The 22,946-nt window shown below is 35.6% G+C and overlaps 1 protein-coding gene across 1 annotated transcript in view; it reads left to right on the top strand.

The window, feature by feature from the left end:
- Positions 1 to 6,675: 6,675 nt before the first annotated feature.
- The window catches only part of LOC136839446 (uncharacterized), a 552,172-nt gene continuing 535,901 nt past the window's right edge, over positions 6,676 to 22,946 (top strand). The window contains exon 1 of the mRNA XM_067105502.1: positions 6,676 to 7,144. The gene's annotated coding sequence lies outside the window, so the exon portion shown is untranslated. The remainder of the gene's footprint in view (positions 7,145 to 22,946) is intronic.

Raw genomic sequence — 22,946 nt, 5'->3', positions numbered from 1 at the left:
ATTATTATTATTATTATTATTATTATTATTATTATTATTATTATTATTATTATTATTATTGTAAAAGAATTTATTATTATTATTATTATTATTATTATTATTATTATTATTATTATTACTGTAAAAGAATACGGCACTGTTGTTACTCATAAACCAATCACCAACTGAAAAATGTTCTTAACATAAGTATATGCAGCAGTTTTCTTTTTCCTATCAAATAAGTAGTCAAACTGAAAATGTGTCGGCATAATGGAACGGCCACTGTCGGTCGAAGTTCCAGTAATAATCCGCAACGCTAATAATGTCATTAATTCACCTGTTAAATAAGTGATGAGTTATTAATCGGTTTATTGATGCAGTGCCTAAATAGTCAAAGTGTCCATGGCGTTGGCTGCCATAGCTTCCTTGCATGAGGAGTCCGGAGAACTTCCACCTAAATGAGGTGCAACGTTTGCGCATCTCTGAAACCTTAATTCGTTTTCGTCACTTCTTGAATCTGAAACCATGGTTGTTACACCCTTCGCCCCTCCCCCCCATCCCACTCTCTCTCTCTCTCTCTCTCTCTCTCTCTCTCTCTCTCTCTCTCTCTCTCTCTCTGCTGATTTGCATTTTTAAAAACTACCGTTGCTCGTTCCCTTTGTTGTTTTCTACTACTACTACTACTACTACTATTATTATTATTATTATTATTATTATTATTATTAGTAGTAGTAGTAGTAGTAGTAGTAGTAGTAGTAGTAGTAGTAGTAGTAGTAAATAATTAGTTAATTGTATTAGGCTTGTGCTCGCTGAGAAATTCAGCATGTGCTCGTTATAATTCATGAGCGCGTTAATTCTGTTTGTAAACTGTAAATAAGTACTACTACTACTAATACTACTACTACTACTACTACGAATAATAATAATAATAATAATAATAATAATAATAATAATAATAATAATAATAATAATGATGTCCGATACAACAAACCTCCATCCTTAGATAATGAGGAAAAAATATAAATTACAAAGAAACGCAATAATAAACATCTAAGCGAAAAACATAATTCTTTTTTATGTGTAATAAATATAAATTGAAAAAGACATGAAACATGACAAGGATCATATATTATTCACAGTAAGAAAACACACTTGACCAAACCAAAAAGTAAATAAACATTTTTATTCTACAGGTCAGTTAGCGTAACTGGCGTGAATTGATGGTGGTAAACAATATAAGGAGAAGTAAAGGAAACGACAGAGACCAGAACACTTGTAGCACTTAAGGTAGGAGAGATGCTGTTTGAGGAACAGCTGAGTAGGCAGTATTTTGCCCTTAAGTTCTAGTTTAATTTTTCTGATATAAATAGATTCTGTAATAAGGTCTAGTTTTCAATTGCTTCAACAGGATTTTGAAGTTTCAGTGTCATATTTCATCTCTTGCATAACCTGAAGTCTGTACTAAAAAAAAAGTTGTATTATCTCTTTGATATTTATTATGAGTATTTCTTATTTCTGTAATTTTTATCCCTCAATCTTGTGACGGGGACATTGCTTATAAAAATAGATAAGATTATGGAACTTAATACTTCTTATTCCAGCAAAAAATTAAATTTCCAAGCGGAAGAAACATTGCTAACATACATATATATATATATATATATATATATATATGTGTGTGTGTGTGTGTGTGTGTGTGTGTGTGTGTGTGTGTGTGTGTGTGTGCACTTTTGCGCATGTGTATGTTAGTGGTTCAAAAACAATTTCAAACTGGGAACTGATTAATTTTTATTGCGATGAAGAGACACAAAAGAAAAGAAACACAAAATTCCTCTGAAAATGACTTGAACATTTCGAAACATTCATAATGGTGAATTTGCTTTATAAAAATCGTTTTGCTGATTTAGTACTAAATGCGCGGGTTTTTGAATGGTTGGGTGCTGATCAGGGGATGCAAGTACACATACCCGCCATGGTCTCAGACAAACGAGAGAGTTAGTTCGTAAATTTTGGAAAATTATTCTAAATAATACTTATTTTCCAAGGTGAAGGTTCAAAGTTGAAAGTACCATCATCCCAGGGTAGGGAAGCCACAATTTGTTTTCCATGCTTATATTGATGCCGTAGGTGCCATTGATGATGATGTTTACATCTGTTCGTTAATGAGATGGCATCAGCACTGAATATGCTTCGTTATTCAGTCACAAATTGATTAAGGCCACTGAATTTGAGCATGATGGGAGCGAGTTATGGCAATGACATCATGTTGATAGCGTCAGATCAGATTCAGCGCTGATTCAGATTCATATATATATTTTCTTGAGAAATGACTGGTCATAGTGAAGTGCTCTCTCTCTCTCTCTCTCTCTCTCTCTCTCTCTCTCTCTCTCTCTCTCTCTCTCTCTCTCTCTCTCTCTCTCTCTCTCGTTTTTGTGAGAGTAAACGAATATGTTCTTATGTTTCATAGCGGCTCTGACCAACATGTAGCCACGAACATTTTGAGCGGTGCATTTGCAAACACTCTTTCTCTCACTAGAAGAGAAAATTTCACCATGAGTTCATTACACGCGTCTGTTGGTACTTTCTATTGGAAACGATCTTCTAGAGCCTGGAAAGAATGTGAAATAGGGGTGACTTTCTGTACTTATATTGGGCAGTAGGTATAGGATGCCAGAGAGATCTAGGGGTATCTGGGCATCTGGCGAAGGAAAAGTGAATGTAGCGGTGGCAGCCGTAAGTGGTAAACGATGGGTATCAAGGGAAGGGAAATATATGTCTTGTGGGGGCAGCTTTTGATGTCAGTCTGCTGAATTGTGGGTCTGGGATGTACTGGCTGTGAGCACAAAGGGAGAATTTCATCGGTTAGCCACAAGGAACGTAAAGGCTGTTGGGAAGAGGATGGGCGGGGTGGGGATGTGTTCCTTATCGAGGGGTTGGGTTCCTAGGGAACCCCTATTCCCAGTCAGAGAGAGACACTTATAATTCATTGCTCAACTTTCGAATTGTGTTTGTATGTTTCGAGTAAATCTGTATGCCGTAGTAGCTCTTCTAAAATTGCAATGGCCTACACGTGAATATGCGGTGTTTATGCATGAACATGTCCAGCTTGTTTCATCACACACACACACACACACACTCACACACATATATATATATATATATATATATATATATATATATATATATATATATATATATATATATATATATATATATAGATACACATACATACATACATACATACATACATACATACATACATCAACTTGAAGTAAGCTGTTGCATAATAACAGAAACCTTGCTCAGAATTACAATAATTTCGGTATACAATATTTTTTTGTATGATTGCCGACTTGACAAGAATCACCTTTATAAACTTGCGCTTGACCCCCTCCTGTTTCCACATTCTCCTATTTATATTTGAGTATAAAATATGAAGGCACTTGCGCGAATGTATCTCGCTTCTGTATAAGTCACAATATTTATTCATGAATAATTTTTTTAAGTCCATTTAAAGGAATAACGACCGTTGTGCCTTTTCCTTCGCAATAGTCACCCCATGTTAGGGAAATCAGCATATATATATATATATATATATATATATATATATATATATATATATATATATATATATATATATATATATATATATATATACTAGCTGACCAACCCAGCGCTGCCCAGGAAAACTCTGAATGGCAACCAGCTGATAAACTCTCTCTCTCTCTCTCTCTCTCTCTCTCTCTCTCTCTCTCTCTCTCTCTCTCTCTCACTCCTGTTAAAATAGTTGCTTCAATTACATTGCCCAGCATTTTTGACATTTTATATTTCACCCCCTTCTTACCCCCCATCCCTATTGGGACTGAACTTGAACTACCCATCTCAGTGACCTCGAAAACTATGGATTAGACACTAATGTCTGTCGTTTCTGGTTATTTTTACATGCCACGTACTTCACACACCCCACCCCCTTTGGTGCCAGTGATGTGTTACCCCCACAGTGTTCTTTTCCAGATAGTCAGTCATATGTATACCAAGATTGGTTGAAATTGCTCAATGCATTTCATAGTTATGGTGGCACACACATACATCCATTTATATATATATATATATATATATATATATATATATATATATATATATATATATATATATATATATATGTGTGTGTGTGTGTGTGTATATATATATACATGTATATACACACATACACACACACATATATATACACATATATATATATATATATATATATATATATATATATATATATATTTATTTATTTATTTATATATATATATTTAGGGAGTGGCTCTTAGGAAAAGATAACGCAGTGATCGCTATCTCATTCATATCAGGCCATAAACCCAGCGCTCTCTACATCCTTCTTTCCTTCTTCCTCGTAAGACTTCCGAATTGAACACTCTTCTTCCTGCCTGTCATCCTCCGTTAATTCTTTATGAAGAAACTATCTCAAAACAAGCGGATCAGTCCTCTATTCACATACGCGTTGTCTCCCAATTCCTCCCTCTCACTCACTTTTACAAGATGGGAGTGAAACCATTCATGAAATGTTCTCTCTCTCTCTCTCTCTCTCTCTCTCTCTCTCATATATATATATATATATATATATATATATATATATATATATATATATATATATATATATATATCATTATTTTGAGCCACAACTTTTCCCTTACAGCAGAAAAGTCGCCTGGGGTAGACTACAGGTCCTCAGCTAGTCCATAGGGATGAGTTTGCTAGACTATTGCTGGCCGGTGTGAACCACGGCCCCTATAAATGTGTGATTAATGTTCTAGCTTTGAGCCACGCTCTGCCACTTGTATATATATATATATATATATATATATATATATATATATATATATATATATATATATATATATATATATATCACAATTAGTGGAAAGAATAACTGTGATTAGGTAATGATTTCAGTGAGTGCATTGACCAAATGAAATAATGACCCTGAAGTTCCTCCGAGCAAATTAAATTCTGCGGTAATGGTGTAATTGAAGCAGAGTCATTACTCCCTCAAACTACAAAGAGAAAGTAGAGAGATAAACATTTCTCTCATGCCATTATGGTTATGAGAGAAAATCAATGAAACGTAAAGGGTCCGCAGCTTCTTCATTACGTTGCTAATGAATGTAAATTTGTCATGCATACTTTATGGGCAATTAAAGGTTGGAGTATGTACTGCTATGCATAGCACACAGAGAGTAATAAGAATGTGAGTGGTGGCAGGAAAGCATACAGGATATAGAATACAACATTATTATTATTATTATTATTATTATTATTATTATTATTATTATTATTATTCGCTTCAGTAGAAGCACTAGTAATAATAGTTGTGTTTTATGATATATATATGTATATATATATATATATATATATATATATATATATATATATATATATATATATATATATATATGGATGTATGTGTGTATCTAGGAGTGAATAGCACAATATACTTTGGGGCTTCGATTAATGCTAATGCACCTTCTATATAGGCAAATAAAACAATTAAAAATGTGACACTTCTGCCCATGAGGTTCATCCACGATGCAGCAGCAAAATAATTAATATTGCAGTGACCATTGTAGTAAGCTTTAACTCTGGATTGATTGATTGATTGATTATGAAATTTAGGTCTTGAAGACCAAGCGCCGGAAAGCTTTTTCTCTGAGCCACCTCCTATACAGAACATTATATATATAGAACATATATATATATATATATATATATATATATATATATATATATATATATATATATATATATATATATATATATTAGAGCAGTAGCAGATGAGGAAGCGTCTGTATCGTTGGTATATCACTGATGCGTCATCCGTCTCCACTTCCTCCCTTTCCCCCTCCCCGTCTCCCCGACTTCTACCTCCCTCTGATCGACCTATCTCCAGGGGGTGACAGGAAGTGACAGCGATTACCACCGCTCGATAAAAGGGTGACTGGATTTTATTTATTTAAAAAAATATCACAATATTTGAGCAGACTTGTGAGCATCAATGAGTTTATGAATGTGCGTTGATGCCTGTGTAAATTACTAATGTATTAAAATGAAAAGGATGTTTTGTGAAGCCACAATGATACGTGTGAAGACTAACTTTTGCGATCACTTACAGCCTATTGACGTTTTTTTCTGCGGTACGCTTATCTTTTGGCATAATGTTCTTATTTCTCATTTTACCATTCGTAAAATAAATGGTAGCGAATTCATAAACAGAACTTGACGACCACGTGTAATGGGAGAGTGTGACGAAGTGGTTGTGTGGTGGGTTGGTAGGCGTATTGTGGTGGGTGGAAGTGCCATATCCATGGTATGAGGTACTGTTAGGATATAAGGACGAAAGAGAACGAATTAAGACGGCAAACGGGTAGCGAGGAATGACTTTATAGCGAGAGACAGTTTGAGGGTTACGGGATGGATAGGGGGATTCTCCGTGGGGAAGTGGATGGGGGGGAAAGGGCTACTTTTGGTGGGAGGGGTTCATGGACACAGGATGGGTGGTGAGGGGTCCGGGGTTTATACCGGAGCTCCCTGTGAGTGTGTGCGTGCGTGTGCGTCGCGGGTTGAGGGAGGAACGGGGGAGGGGCGAGGGGCTGCCTGTACGTACACTCACACACGCACAACGAGCCCTCCGTCAGTCTTGACCTGTTGGTTGTGGTGATGAGAAGGCTGCATTCGAGCCTCCGCCGCGACACTGGAAGGTTCCTTTCGTCAGCCCTTCCCCTGAGTGTTGTTTTTATGTTATGTTGACGGAATGGGAGTTCCGTATATTTTCCTGTGATTCCGATTCGATGGGAGTAAAGTGCTTCTACTCGTAGCGCACTGTCAAATACCGTTTGTTTTCTTTTTACGTGTTTTTCTTCCCCTTGTGTTGTTTTGAGGAAAGTGGAGAAGAGAGAGAGAGGCTTCTCTCTTGATATCGGGTGTTGTGTTCAAGTCAAATAGAGAAGGAGCTGCCGGATAGCTTTTTTGTAATTTTGGTAATTTTTATGAGACTAGCTTTTGTTACGGAAATTTTTTTCGACGTCACAAGGAAATACACCAACCTTCATTTGGGATAACCGAAAACACTACGTTGAGTGTGAAGAATACTTCCAAACAGGTATGTGTGCCTTGGTTATGCGTCAGTAAACACGAGTTGTTCCTTTATCCGTTTAATTTAAAAGAAGGTCATTTTTCTTTATGTCAGTTGCTGTTATTTATTTTTTCTTAATAGAATACTGAATTTTTATGAAATGGCAACAAAAGCATTTTGTCCAAGTATACTTTGAATACTTTTACGTTTAAAATTTGTTTTGAATTTAAAAGTCACATTAATTCTGCTGTTTATAAAATGTATGCTTTTTAAAATAAAGCGTTGAAACGAACCTAGTATATCCTGCTTTCCAGTTCGGTAAATTGCAAACCATAAGTAATTTTTTACTGCTTGGTTTATTAACAAGGATTTTAAGATCATTTGGTGTTAATCTGTAAATGAAAATTTATTACAGAATCAGATGTGTATTCTACGAAATATTAAACACACTAGAAATTGACCCTGCCCAGAAATTAAGACTAAACACGTGATGTCAGCTAGTATGCCTGGCCCCCAGGTTGTCAGTTTTGAGCGAATCAGACGAATTTGGACTAATTTCGAAATGTACGAAGTTAAGGCCAGTATTCCAAGTGTAATTTTGGTACATTTGAGATGACTAAACTTAGGTTTTATATAATGCATTTTCGTTTATTTGAAAACAAGCAACTGAATAACTGAATTGCTTAAAGTATAGCAACAAGTACAAGCTTGGACGGCACCCAGGATTGCCTCGGCTTGAAAATGTTTAGTCTTATTAACGTATTTGCTCGCATTTATTTTTAAAATGAACACCAGGTCAGGAGTTACGAATAAAATCAGCGAGATAAATGAAATACAAACGCTAGTGCGATTATTATTTTGTTACGCACAGAAGCTATTTACTTGGAGAACTCGCTTTGTATTTGTTTCCTGCATTGCATATTGTTGATTTTGTTTTTATTCTGAATGTATTCACACGGCAAAATCTACATTGAACGAAAAGGAAATTACGTTAAACGTTGAGATTAAGTGCGACAAAGAAAACGCAGTGGAGCTTATGAGTAAGGTTCTGCAGGCTGTAAGAGAGACGGAATGAAACTTTGGCGATTATCCTTTTAACGTTTTCTGTAACTTTTGCTTTTCGTTTCAGAGTATTTTCTCATCGTGAACGTTTTTTTTCGGTCTGCTGCACTTCGTTGTTGTGAATTAAACTATTTATTTTTAATCCTTCTTATTTAGTTTAAGTGGCGAAGCATCAGTTTTTTTGAGAAAATGTTTACGGTGATGCATAGTGAAATTTACAGGAAACTTATAAAATATTGTGAACTCTCTGCTGTTACCCTGTAATTACTGATATAAATGCATTATTTGAAGTCAGCCAGTCTCCCTTTACTTTTTTATGTCCAAGGAGAAGTCATTTGTAGTATTCTGCTCATTTTCGCAACGTAGGTGCTTTTGCCACAATGTTAGGTTGATTGAGTAAATTCAGTGAGAATGGCATAACTGTGTCAGTATGCGATTTCCTTATTAATTAATATAACTTCTGTATTGTCGACTGGTCTTTAAAGTAAGCCGCCCAGTAAATATAATGAGTTGTCATTTTTCATGTTAATATTTTTGCTTTAATTAAATGAAATACAGGAAAAATGGAGATGTCATTTCAATATGGTAACTGTAATTTTCGTTTTAACGGCAGTAAGTCTTAAGTATATAATGTCCATTTTGAGTAATGACATGACCTGCCATTTTTGTATATATACAAGATTTCGTCCTTTTGATTTTTATTGAGTTACTTAGCTATCGTCTTGAAGAATGTTTGCTTTTAATTTGGTAATTTTGTTACAATTTACAAAGTAATTCAGTGTAGCTTGCTGTTTCGTGTTTATAGATTATATTCTGCTTTGTCAATTGTTTTTTTTTTAGTTTGTTTTCAAAGTTGAACGGAAATCAAGATGAATTAAAACAGTTTTCAACCCATTCGACATCGTACACGGTCATTGTTGTAAATGTTAGTATTTTGTAGTTTTTCTTCGCTTTTGTTCATGATGTGTAAGCATGCATTAATTTGTGTGGGGTGTAGATGAACCTTTGTTGTATAGAAGTTGGTTCTTATTCATAGTTGATTGGTGTTTAGATTGTGTAGTATATTTGTTATATGCATACTTGGAGATGTGTAATTAATCAGCTGTCGTTTCTGTTTGCTTTGTAATACCTTTAGTGGCGTTAACATCAGTGGTATGTGACCATAAGTGTTTCATGTGCATTATTTTAATAAGTGTTGATTAGGCTTGTCAGTATCACGTCATTAAATTTGGCCAGTGCATGCTAACAACGGTGGTTTCATCTAATATACAATATATATATATATATATATATATATATATATATATATATATATAATGTATATATACCATATATATACCTGTACACATATATATTATAAAATATGGGTGTATTTGTCATAGCCACAGTACCCTTAGAACCGCACGATGTCTTCACACTTTTGGGGTACGGTACGCTTGTCACTACAAAGCCTGAGTGAAGATATTCGGACGCCCGTGGCAAGTTCCTGCCACAGGCGTCAGAATTTCTTCATTTGGATCTTGGCTTTGTAGTGACGAGCATATCCAAAAAGTGTAAAGCAGTCAACGTAGTTAAGAGTTCATGTCTGGAAAAAAAAAAATAAATAATGACCAGTAGATTCAGTATTTCTATGTGTGTGTATGTGTGTTTTCATACATTGCCGTGTCAGTATGCATGCTTGGAATGCCAATATCAAGTCCGTGTAGTGGCTGAGGGTTGATAGTGCGCTTCGGGTCTCGGGGTGATTTAGAATTCCACCAAAAGGATTCAGCGCGGTCGTTCTGTATATATTTAATTGTTAATATTATTAAAGGTAAGTTTTTGTTTACCTTGTACGTGTATTTTTGTTATTTTTTATATACTAACCTCCAAACACTGAGAATCTTATGTGGTTTTTTTTTTTTTTGTAAAATACCTTTGTTAAATATAGACTGATATCTCTCTCAAGGTACGTTTTTCGTGCAAATTCTTGGTACCGTACCAAATCTTATGTGAATATTCGATTCAGTAACCTAACAGTTAAACGAATACTACAGTACAGTAAATGAATATTGTAATTCATTACTATTGGGTAATAATAGATTTACTATAAAATAATCTTAATAACCGTCCATTGAGGCCTATGTGATCAAAAAGTGGCGAAATAGGTGCTAAAACGCTCGTGCGAAGGGAGAATTGGGTTTCAGAATAAATCGCCAACACATTCAAAGTAATCATTAACATTGATTCCGCATATCACCAAAATCGTCAAGAATGAGACAAATAAGCAGTAAAAATTTTTGCTGTCAAAACCATAGGAGGGGAACGTAAATTTTTTGACACTACTGAAAACATTATTGGTCAATGAGTTTGGCTATCCAAGGCCTATTTGATTTTTTCTTCAGTAGGACCACTTAGCGCATGATGTATCTGGATTTGTATGAATGCATTTTCCTTGGTAAAAAAAAAACCATCTTAAAGATTATTTTAAAAAACGATGGTATTCCCTATGATTTGTTTGTCGTATGTCGATTTAACTATATATATATTTATATATATACTGTATGTATATATATATATATGTGTGTATATGTATATATAGCCTATATGTGTATATACACACAATATAAATATATATAATATATATATATATATATATATATATATATATATATATATATATATATATATATATATATATATATATATATATATACTGTACCGGTATGTACTGGTCCAGTTTTTACCAGATAGGAATGTAATCGTGACAACCATAATGCCCCGCTTAACTACCCGATTTTTCTGCATTTTATATACGCTTGTCGCTGGAAAGCCTAAGATCCATCCATACATTATCTGTCTATCTATCTATCTGTCTATCTATATATACTCGTATATATTATATATATATTATATATAGGCTATATATATAAAAGTACGTGATGACCCCATTTTAAACCTACACACGGTCTTCATACGACACACACACACACACATGTGTAGGTTTAAAATGGGGTCATCACTTTTTTTAAACAGCTACAGAGTTATACAATGCCGTAGACAAAGGAGGAGTTGATTGAACTGTATAGTCTTCACCGTTTTATGACCCCCTACCCCCTTATTTTTTTTCGGTAGCAGAACGTGATTGAATCCTCGTGGAGGTTCTTAATTCGCTTTTTCATATCCTTTCTATGACTCTCCTTTGCTTTTCAGCACTTTTCCATCTTATAACGTTTTTATGAGTATATAGTTAACTGCAATTCCTTTGTTATTTCTTCTACTTCATATTTTTATTCTAATTATTTTCGTTGTGTCTCGAATTAATTCAGCTGTTGGCTGTGTATATATATATATATATATATATATATATATATATATATATATATATATATTAATATATATATATATATATATATATATATTAATATATATATATATATATATATATATATATATATATATATATATATATATATATATATATATATATATATATATTTTATATATAATTTTTTCTTTGCCTTTGATTCGGCCGTTGAAAGGATGAATCTGTTAGCGATAATTTACTGTTAAAATCATTTCTTGTGACTTTTGTGCTTTAATTTCCTGATGAGTTGCAAGGCGCTGATATAATGAAATTCATATGACTTTTTTTGTGAAAGTCGTGGGGCTGTCGCTTTTAACTTGCATTCCACGAGCCATACGTCTCTTTTTATCAGTGTTTTCTTTTGCGAATACTGCTCACTTTCGACGGAGTATGGTTAATGGGTTTGAACAAAAGGAGTCTTGGCGTCAGAGGAGCTACGCTAATCCATTTTAGGCGCAGCTGAGATCCACAGAGCCTCCCGACAAAGCCTGGGAGTATATATCCCGACCTGGTGGTCTTAGCGCACGTGTTAGGAAGGGAAGGAGCAGAGCTAAATCCTCGCTTAGAAACTGAACGATGCCTTTATATCTGTAGGATCTGTTATCCGGTAAAGGATACCAGTTGGCTTAGTTTATTTCTTGAGATATGGAATTTTTTGGGGCCATTCCATTGTTATTTCCTTTGTTATAGGTACGGTAATTTATCCTTCTGTGTTTTTTAGCCGGAATTCTTGAAGAAAATGTACCGCATGTCAGTTGCTTTGTAAGAGAACACTGAGGTGTGTTTGTAATTAAGGATTTATTTAACACTCTTGAAAAAATAGATAGCATTTGCTTAGTAAGGCCATTTTGACATGCGGCGGTGATCAAGGCAAAATATGCTATTTAATTTTGGTAGATGTCGTAAAAGGGAAATAGCGGTTTTGCTTCACAAGCTAATTGATCCATTTCTTTCCTTTGGAACAAACAGTGGTACGAATATTAACAATGACAACAATAGTGTAATAATACACAAGTGGTATATTTCCCAATTAAGGCTAAATGCAACATTTATGCAGAAACTAATTCACGAGCAAATGTTGAAAAAAAAAGTATTACTCTGATGTGAACCGCCTTTGTTTATTGGGCTGACGGGCTTGTCTGGCATTATGCCGCTCGCCATAACTTATCCCTTGGGCTGACGTTTGACGAGGTCTTGAGGATGGCTTATCATAATGGATCCTTTTTAGTGCTTACATGTTGCAACCACTTCCACTCGTTCCGTTCTGAAGGAGTGTGGCGTAAATTCCACGTCATCGAAAGGTCCTGGGGGAGATAGTACGCGTAAATTACGTTCCTGGTAGGTGGGTGACTTGGGGAGGCAACCACTGTGGATAGGGGCGCGAGGTTAGCAGCCTTATTCCAAATCACTTGCAGAGAGCAGGGAGGCTAATACCTTTTGGAGCCACCCGTCTAATGGGAAAATGTTCCGACCCTTGCGACTGGAATATTTTCTGCGAAGCTGAATGGGAATAAGGAATGATGATGTCAGTTATTCGGTCATTACTTCAGCCCCTTAAAATGACCCCGGGAAACTAGTTTAATTGCACATGCCACATCGGTACTTATTTAAAAAAAGAAAAAAGTTTTAACAACTTTGATCGTACGTTAAAGTAAATTAAACTTCGCAATATTCCTATTTGGATGGGTAGCCATTGGTCATTTGGGAGGTCCTTGCTAGGATTAAACGTTTATGGCTTATTAACATCCTTTTCTTAATGCTTTATCTTCCTTTCGTTAATTCGTCGCTCAGTTAGTCATGGAGGCTTTGTTGTCTAGTTGCTAATTTACTCGATTAATTATATTCTCAAGAAAAAGTTACTTAATGTTTATAATTTTGCATCTGTTTCGGTTCTTAGCTCTGTTATCCTCAAAAGCTATTGTGATACCGTGTTATATAAATGTTTATAACAGGAACCAGATTGACATAATTTGGTAATATATGTTGCCATTTTGCAGTGTGACGGCACCTTGATTTCTAAACAATTGACCGGCATTTTGTTCGCCTGTTATATCCTTAGGGGTTCGGGTCACAGCTTAGGCCTAATGTTGAAAAATTGCCCGGCTTTAGCCCCACCCTATTTGAAAGCGCTCACTAATGAACTTCCAAAGCGCCGAGTCTTGCGGATTCTACCCATGGGCCATTTGTTAGACCATAGGTAGGGTGGCGCAATTAGGTCTCAGTGTATTTAATGCCTTTATTGCGGCCCGGAGTTGGCTGCTATGTAATGAAAGCGTTTGCTTACTATGGCACACATCTGGAATGAATATATATATATATATATATATATATATATATATATATATATATATATATATATATATATATATATATATATATATAATATAATGTGTGTGTGATTGTGTTTACTTATTTTGAGCTGTATGGGTTTCCCCTGACAGGGATGGCTCCTTGGGCTATTGGCTTTCCCGGCAAGGCTTTTATTTTCGGGATGAGGTTTTGTAGGCCCGTGGTCTTATCTACCTTTGTATTTATTTATTTTTATTCTTTGTCAGTTTGAGTTTGAATAGGTTTAGCCTAGTTGGCGGCGTTGGAAATATATTGTCCGTATTAGTTTTTATTTCCCCAAGGAAGTTGTTCGACAAGGTAATTATGTTTTTTTATTTGGTTCGTCGTCTTTTGGAAGATTGCTCAGGGTTTCATGTGTGTTTATAAGGAAGTATCCCCAAGTGACTGGCATCAAGTGACTTTTCTAGCGGGTATGGATAGCGCTATAGGCGACGATATCGACGCAGAGACGAGCGTGCTTTGAAACGGCCAAAGTAGAAAAGCACAGCTATAGGTAAGGGTAGAATCTGCCCCTATGATTACTGTAGCTCAGGATCCAGACTGTAGTTCATCTTTCTAGAGGTTTTCAATCTGCTGAAATTCTTGTTTCATAATGTCTTACTTTACAGAGGCAGCAGTTTGGTAGACGACAACTCGCGTCGTATCACTCGAGTAGATAACATTCACATGTAGCAACGCAAACACACTTAATGAAAATGAATGAATTTTTTATTGTTATCAGAAGGGCCAAGTTTTTAGTTACTTATAAGATAGGTGTATTTTTGTTGATTCATGCTTCACAGTTCTTGGTGAAGTCAAAACCAGACAGCTTAACCATTTCCAAATCTGTGTGTGTGTGTGTGTGTGTGTGTGTGTGTGTGTGTGTGTGCTGATTCATGCCTTATCATTAACGGATATCTCTTATCAACATGATTGTGGTCATCATTGAAGTTTGAGGGGAAATATATGGAGGTTACGTCAGCCCGATATAACTTACTTGTATTTATTCTAAAGATAAGGTATGATAATCACTTTCAGTATCTAATCTCTGGTAAGGTAATTCATTGATGACGTAAAGAGAAAATTCATCAGTAGATCTATTCGCAAATATTCTTTTGAATGTGATCTGAAAGAAGACTTACTTTGCATACGGTATGAAAGTTGACGATAGTTGGTTTTCATTTTTTCAAATGTTCTTCTCTCTTATTAAGCCATAAATATCGTTTAATATCGAATTCGCCATAACTCTGGAATAACTTACACCCAAGTGCTTCGTCACCGGAAGGATTCGAACTCTTATCTGGTTTAGAAGCAACTAAACTGTTTCTAAACTAAACTGTTTTTAAGCGGGGTAAAGGTTCGAATCCTGCTGATGACGTAGCACTTATCCCCATAGGTGTAAGTTATTCCCAATTAAATTTGCGGTTTAATTTTTTGTGAATATAGGCTAAAAACAGTCACGCTTGTGTAAGTTACCGAAATTCACACACACACAGATATATATATATATATATATATATATATATATATATATATATATATATATATATATATATACAAAAGAAATGACTCGAGGAATTTTATGGTAAGTGCGTGCGTAAAAGGAAGAGATTGTATTTTTTTTTCCAAGAAATAGCTCTGAAAAGGATAGGCTACGTCACATTTTGTTCGGTTAGGAAGAAAGAAAAGGATGTAGGTAACCCTCGACTGGACTGGACGTTTAGTACCGTAGGCCTTGGCATTTTATTTTGTTTGTGTGGCTGCCTGTTTGTACCCATCGGTGCAGCTGATTAGCTCCGGGGCAGCTGCTGAAGCAGCTGGGTGGTTTTCTCTCATCGGGTATAGATTTATGGTTACGGTGGACCTTAATTTGGGCATTCATGGGTATAGGCTATATTGAATTTGGAAAAGTTTATTAGGCTTGATCAGAGCTCCGAGATCTATCAAGAATTAAGTTGCTACCGAATCTATTGTTATCTTGGAGAAAGAGAGAGAGAGAGAGGGGGGGGGGAAGCGCTATACTCTGGGGCTAGTATGGTCCATAATCTTAAAACTATAGGGCTCATGTGTGGATGTCTGTGTGCTTGGTGAGTGATGCTGTTGAAATCTGTCATCGATGGCATATTTTAGTGTTCTGTAAAAGAAAACTATTGAGATGCCTGTTTGTCTGTCCGTCAGATCATAAAAACTACATAGGCTAGAGGGCTGCAATTTGGTATGTTGATCATCCACCCTCCAATCATCAGAAATACCAAATTGCAGCCCTCTAGCCTTTGTAACTATAGGTGCCAACAACATAGGCCACCACTGGGCCGTGGCTGAAAGTTTCACTAGCCGCGGCTGAAAGTTTCACTGGCCGCGGCTGAAAGTTTCATACAGCATTATACGTTGTACAGAAAACTCGATTGTGCCGAAGAAACTTCGGCGCATTTTTCACTTGTTTATATTTAATCTTGAATTGTCTATCAGTTGTTATATTAATTAGTTTTGAAAATTTACCATTTTATATTTGTGGGAGGACAAAGGTTAATAATTGTACGTCATGTCTTCCTGAATGATAAAGATGTGTATCATTTCGTACGTGCATTGTTTTGATTTGTGCAAATTCCTTGTTTTATTAAATATGAATATTTAGATTCATTATAAACTAATAAGTATTCTGGTTGTATGTATATTTTTACTTCCATCAGATATAGCCTAAAAGTTCAGTTTCATTGACTGTAGGTGTTTATTTTCACTTCATATGCACTTTTATTTTCGTTGAGTAGACATGTTTAGGTAACGTTGAATATACAAACTTAGTTTCATTATATTTATATATCAAGATTCACTGGGTAGAAATGAATATTGATATTCATGCAACACTACTTTAATGCAGTGTTTGTGTGACGAAAGCTTTCTAGCGATCTGATGCGGCTCAAGGGTTTTAGCTCGTCGATCGTTTTATCTGATATTATTGACATAAGATCATGAAATTAAGGAGGTTTAGAGTCAAAACTGAGTGTGCCTCGTTTATCAAGGTTTTAGCAAGCTTTTCTTTATTAACTCTACAAATTTAAATTTGATGTGTAATTTAATGATGGTCCCCATGTCAGGTCAGGGTCTGTGCACGTGTAATGTGCAGACACAGTAAGACAAATACTAAAGGAGACGTTATTGATTGTGATTAGAGAGAGAGAGGATAATAGTTCGCGAGAGAGACATTGTTCTCTGTAAAGGATAACGGTAAAAGTGAGCGAGGCCAATGGGCTGAGACACACTAGATAGATCAGAGTTTAGCCTGCCAAAGGGTGGCTCTGGATTACTGTGTGTTTCAGCCTCCCCCTTCACTCTCTCCCTCTCGCTCCCCTCCCCCCGGCTTCGTCTCCTTCGCACTTACACCCCTTGCCGCACACCCCCCCCCCATCCAATCGCAGCTCTGAGGGACCCTACCCTTACCCGTTGTGGGGTTTTTGCAAGCCTTTTTATTGTTGTTCAGTTTATCTGCAAACAGTGGAATATTCATGGCGCGTCCTGGGAGAATGCCGGTACAATACCAATGGCTAACACCAGGTAGAGCAGAAGTGTAAGTGCGGTTGCATGTAGTTATTAGTATTTGACTGGGAAGTTAGAATCCACCTTTTCCCCCCTTGTTGGAAGTGTTTTAATTGAGAAAATGGTATTGTGACATACTTTCTTTGTCAAGGAGTACTTAATGTTCACATCTCAAGTGTCTGATGAACTGATGTCTAAGTGCATCTCCACCTGGAAATTATTTAAATTTGATAGAGGGGATATCAAGGGATTTTTTCTTATTGTTGGATTCAGGAAGAGAAGGAAAATATTACGACGATTATCCGGTTTTCTCATTGGTATTTGGATGAGCTAACATTGTTTTCCTTTCTTTAAATAGATTGGGTGGCTGACACTTTATATTTTGACGGTGTAAGTCATGTTCTTGTGAATACGAAGGTGCTGTTCTGTCTTTCACTTTTGACGTCAGTAACCCTGGGAGTTGTGACGGCAAATATCATATAATCAGTCAATCTGTGTCAGTGATCTTAGTAGTTGCGACATCCCAAGTTAGTCTCTCTCTCTCTCTCTCTCTCTCTCTCTCTCTCTCTCTCTCTCTCTCTCTCTCTCTCTCTCTTGTTGTGTTTGTGTTTCGCTGAGTTTACGATTGAAACCATTACGGATATTTGCTCAGTTAACATGCAAGGGGGGGTTGGTTAATATTGTCTGTCAGTGGTATGTCTGTGTATGTATTTTTACATTTGTTTGAAAGTTTATAGTTTTACAGCTAAACAAAACAAAAAAACTCATTCCGTGTGAATTGTGAGAGGATTGTTCCCCCTCCCCCTCTTATGGGGAATTTCAATAAGTTGTATTTTCTTCGGTTTACACGTCGTGCGCTTTGTCTGATATAACTGAATTGTTTGAATACCTTAGATAAGACACATATTGGCCAAACATTTCTCCTGTGGAGGTAAGTCTATCCGATCAATTATGCTTACTCTCCATATGCTAGGCCTACCATATGTCTTTTCAGTAGGCCTATTTGTTTAATAAATCTTGTATTATCATCAGGATTACTGCCGGTCCCGATAAGGATGGCGCGGTCGAGTCTGGCTGTCATCCACGGATGTGTATTGCCTAATTGGATATTCGAGAAATGTAGGAATAGTGGATTTAGGCCTCTTCTCACTCAAGTCTCCTCGGCGATTCCGACCATTTTCGTGGTGGATAGAACGAGCCACGACCCCGGTCTGATAATTATCCGACAACGGATTTGGCAAACGGGTTTACCGTGAAGGCTTTATTTTCCTGGTTTGTTGAGGTGTTGGATACTCCGATTAAGAAGGAGAGATAAATGAAAATATTATTAGTAAATTTCAGAAAGCAAGTTGTAATCTGTAGTATTTACGTTCATCATTAGCAATAGCATTATAAGTAGTATCTTGGTAATTATTATTATTATTATTATTATTATTATTATTATTATTATTATTATTAGTAAAGGTTATTGAATTCAGAGAAAAACAAGTTAGTAGCATGTCTGACAGTTATCCCCACATCCTTAAACGGTGAGAAAACCCCCCTTGCTACTCAGCTTCCACAGACTCGTTAATGACTCCGTACGCTCAAGATATTATTATTATTATTATTATTATTATTATTACAAGTTTTAAGGAGTGATTTATGGTCATTGTTATCCAAGTAATGTAACTTCTCGTCTCCAGCGTATATCGGGAAACGCCGCGCTGGAGTCTGGTATATAGCTTAGGCTAAGCGCAATAGAAAATCCCCGCACCTTATATTGTAAGCAGCTTTTGTTTGGAAACTGGGATAATTATGAGCCGGTGAGTTATAGTCCCCTTTGTTATTCCATGTTAGGAACTCGATTTCAGTGTTCTGCGTTGTGATTCGTATTTTAGGACTTTTTTCCGAGTAAATTCTTTTGACTTCCACTGAAGCCAAGGTATGTTGTGTAGCGCTGTGCAATTATATATGTGTGCGTGTGCATATATATATATATATATATATATATATATATATATATATATATATATATATATATATATATATATATATATATATATATAACCTATATATATATATATATATATATATAAAATAAACTTTATATATATATATATATATATATATATATATATATATATATATATATATATATATGTATATATATACATACTGTAATTCTTTTTAGTTGCATTTTGTAATATTTTTCTTAAACCTAGATCGTATACAGTATTAACTTGGAAAGGTAAGTTTTGCACAGTCTTTTCCGTCGGGTCAGATGTATTTTTTTTTTTTTCTGCTGAATACTATCATTATATTTTGAAAGTATTTGTGTTGCCTAGCATCCAGGGGAGGATATAATGCAGCTCCAGGATTAGGGTGGATAGATTGGGGGTTTTATGTTGTTTACCGAAAGCATTTCTGTTATGTCAGGGTTATGCGTTACCCGGTTCTCTTTTTCCGTGTGGTTTTACTGGATTATCCGTTTTGTTCTCTGGTGTTTTGATGCGTGTTCCTCTTGTTTTTTTATGTATGATTTTTTGAGATAACACGTATTTGTTTGCGTACTTAGCCTATATGAATTTCATTTTTATAATATTTGCAGGTATCTTTACGCCTTTAGCTTATGTGTACAGTTTTATCAGTCGCTCACCTAGTAAGCATATATATATATATATATATATATATATATATATATATATATATATATATATATATATATATATATATATGTATATGTATATATATGTATAGGCTATATATATATGTATATGTATATGTATATGTATATATACACATATACACAAATATATATATACAGTATATATATATATATATATATATATATATATATATATATATATATATATCTGTATCTATATCTATATCTATATCTATATCTATAGCTAGACTATATCTGTCTGTGTGTGCTTACCGGATTATATATTCTCACACATTAGGATATTTTTTATGTGAGAAAACGTGGTTAACCGGTAAACATGATTTTTCCATAGAGCCTGTCACTTTCATTAGAAAAAGTAAAAGCGTTCAGCTTTATGGAATATCAAAGAAGTAAGAATAAATTAAGGGAAAGAAAGTAACAATATCAAAGATGTTGATGCATGTCACCATCCAAGATGCAGCTCAGATCGGTGAATTAAAACTGACCTTAGTAATTGTCAGTTTTCGTGCTGCGTGTTGCCTTTCTTACAAGGAAAGAATTGATTGGAATCACCCGTCTTTCGTGAAATGCTGCTTAGGCTTAAGACCCAAATAGGCTACTAGTGTGAGGCCAGCGTTGCTGATTGTCCTCCTTGAAATTGCCTTGATATAGTCTGAAGTGTCCTTTACAACGACTGCAGTGGCTTTTAAGGCTTTTACAAAACTTTTAATAGGTTTTCTGTTCTCGTGGAACAGATTTATTAGTTTTCTTGTTGAAATAGCGTTACTAGATTTGGAAATGGCGTGCTGCAGTCAAGATTTTTATGTCTCGTTTTAAAGAGTCTTGGTGAATTTTGATGTCATATGAAAATGCTTGGTTGATTTTATATCTCATTCGGTATAAGTTTTTTAAAGAAGTATTCCTTGCAGATCTTGAACTCCTGTAAAATAACTCTCTAGATTTCCTCAGCATGTTCTGAGCGACTTAAACAAAAAAAAAAAAAAAATTTCTAGTCAGGAAATCCCCTCCCATCTCACCCTTCCTCAAGGGGGACCAATGACGTTGGCTTTCCTGTTGATATACTGTAGTTCGCATCGATTTTTTCCTCCGTCCTACATGCCCAGAAGAGGGGAAGAGGGATGATTGGAGTTCGCAGGGGCATTGTAGTATGAGGAATTTTATTCCGTTGTTGATGCAGTCTTCAATCTGTGTGGATCCTGGATATCCTTCCTTAAGCCTTGTGTCCATAGTGCCCGAAATCCTCTTAATCTTGCCCATGGAGTCTCCTCTGCTAAGTGAGAGAGAGAGAGAGAGAGAGAGAGAGAGAGAGAGAGAGAGAGAGAGAGAGAGAGAGAGGGCGCTTTTGTTGATTTAAGATAATTGACAATTTTAATTTCCCCATGTTATATTTGATCGATTTCTTTATGTGCAATATTTTTGCAATACTCTAAATATTAATGGCTTGCGCCGTCCTTGGACAGGCTGTTCAGATTACTTTATTTACAATAGATGTTCGGTGCTATTGTTATTTTTGTGTGCAGTATTCAAGCGGAACGCCATACAGGTACCGGTATTGTCGTTATTTTTCTTGCCGTGTTATTGTTAATTTCAGCCGCTGCTTTTTAAGGATACCAGTAGGTTCTAGTTTCATCGACCCATTGTTGATATATTTCCCTATCTTAAGAAAAATTTTACATGCTTGTACAAGCGCGGTACCGGCATCACGTAATGTTAATTATGCCATTGTCATTTGTAATTTGCACACAGTCGTATGGAACAGACCAAAAAGCCCATCGCCATGGAGAGTGAACTACCACAAATAGATCGTCGGTATGTAAAGAGAGAGGTATAATCCACCCCCCGCCCCCCAAGAAAAGAAATTATCCAAGCTAGTAAACTTTAACGGAATCCTCTATTATTATTATTATTATTATTATTATTATTATTATTAGATAGTGTTATAATCCCTTTCCAGTGTTTGTTACTGTGGTGTGTATCCAGTAACGTTAACTTAACGTACACTACTCTTGTAAGTTTACTTTCATTATTATTTATTATATTAGCATCATCTTGATTGTAGCTGTTTATCCGTTCTTAATATGTAATTGTATTTTTGTAATGTCTTTTTGTATCAGCATATTGTATTTGTGTAAGGCCTTTGCTACAGTCATTATTATTATTATATCGTTATTGTTATTTTTTTTTTTTAATTAAAGGCGCTCATAAACTCTTGGCACTTATAAAGACCCATAGCCGCTTTCACGTATTGCCACTCTTTTTCCTCATCCCAATGTAGTTTACATGTCGCTTTGTAATTTTACCAAGTGAGAGCCGAGAAGATAAAAAGAGCGCGATTAATTTGCTTTGGAATGGCACGAGATTTTCTAGTTAGTTTTCATCGCCAATAAAAGCATAGTAATGGATTGTTTATAGTTAGCAGAAAATAAAGCATGACAGATAAGACTGAATGGATTGTAGCCTCACTGATTACTGATTGACTCACATCAGGTAAGAGAGAGCGCTTGGCGATTCATCCAAATCCGATATTTAAGTTTTCAGAGAATTGCACTCGCGCATGCTCTAAGAGCAAGATTAATTAAAAAGAATAAGCAATAAGCAGTGCGTCTATTTGCAGTCATCTGCGTTGTATTGCGCTCTAGTATGCGTGATATTGAATTCCCGGAGGAGTGCATTTATAGATTTCCAAGGAATTTGAGCGAGTATGCGTAGAAGGGAAAGGATTTCCGCCCGTGCCTTTGGTTAACCGCATTAGCGATCCCCCTTGTTGAATTACAGCCGGCGACGACGATGATGTCACTGCGTGTTACATTTTATCCCGGGAGCCATATTTAGAAGGTTTGAACTGGGTATGATTATTTGTCCTTACTAAAGTGATGAAATACTTGTCTGGT

Source organism: Macrobrachium rosenbergii, chromosome 6 (genome assembly GCF_040412425.1).
Source record: "Macrobrachium rosenbergii isolate ZJJX-2024 chromosome 6, ASM4041242v1, whole genome shotgun sequence".
Lineage (NCBI taxonomy): Eukaryota > Metazoa > Arthropoda > Malacostraca > Decapoda > Palaemonidae > Macrobrachium > Macrobrachium rosenbergii.
This window is presented reverse-complemented; position numbering and strand designations above follow the sequence as displayed.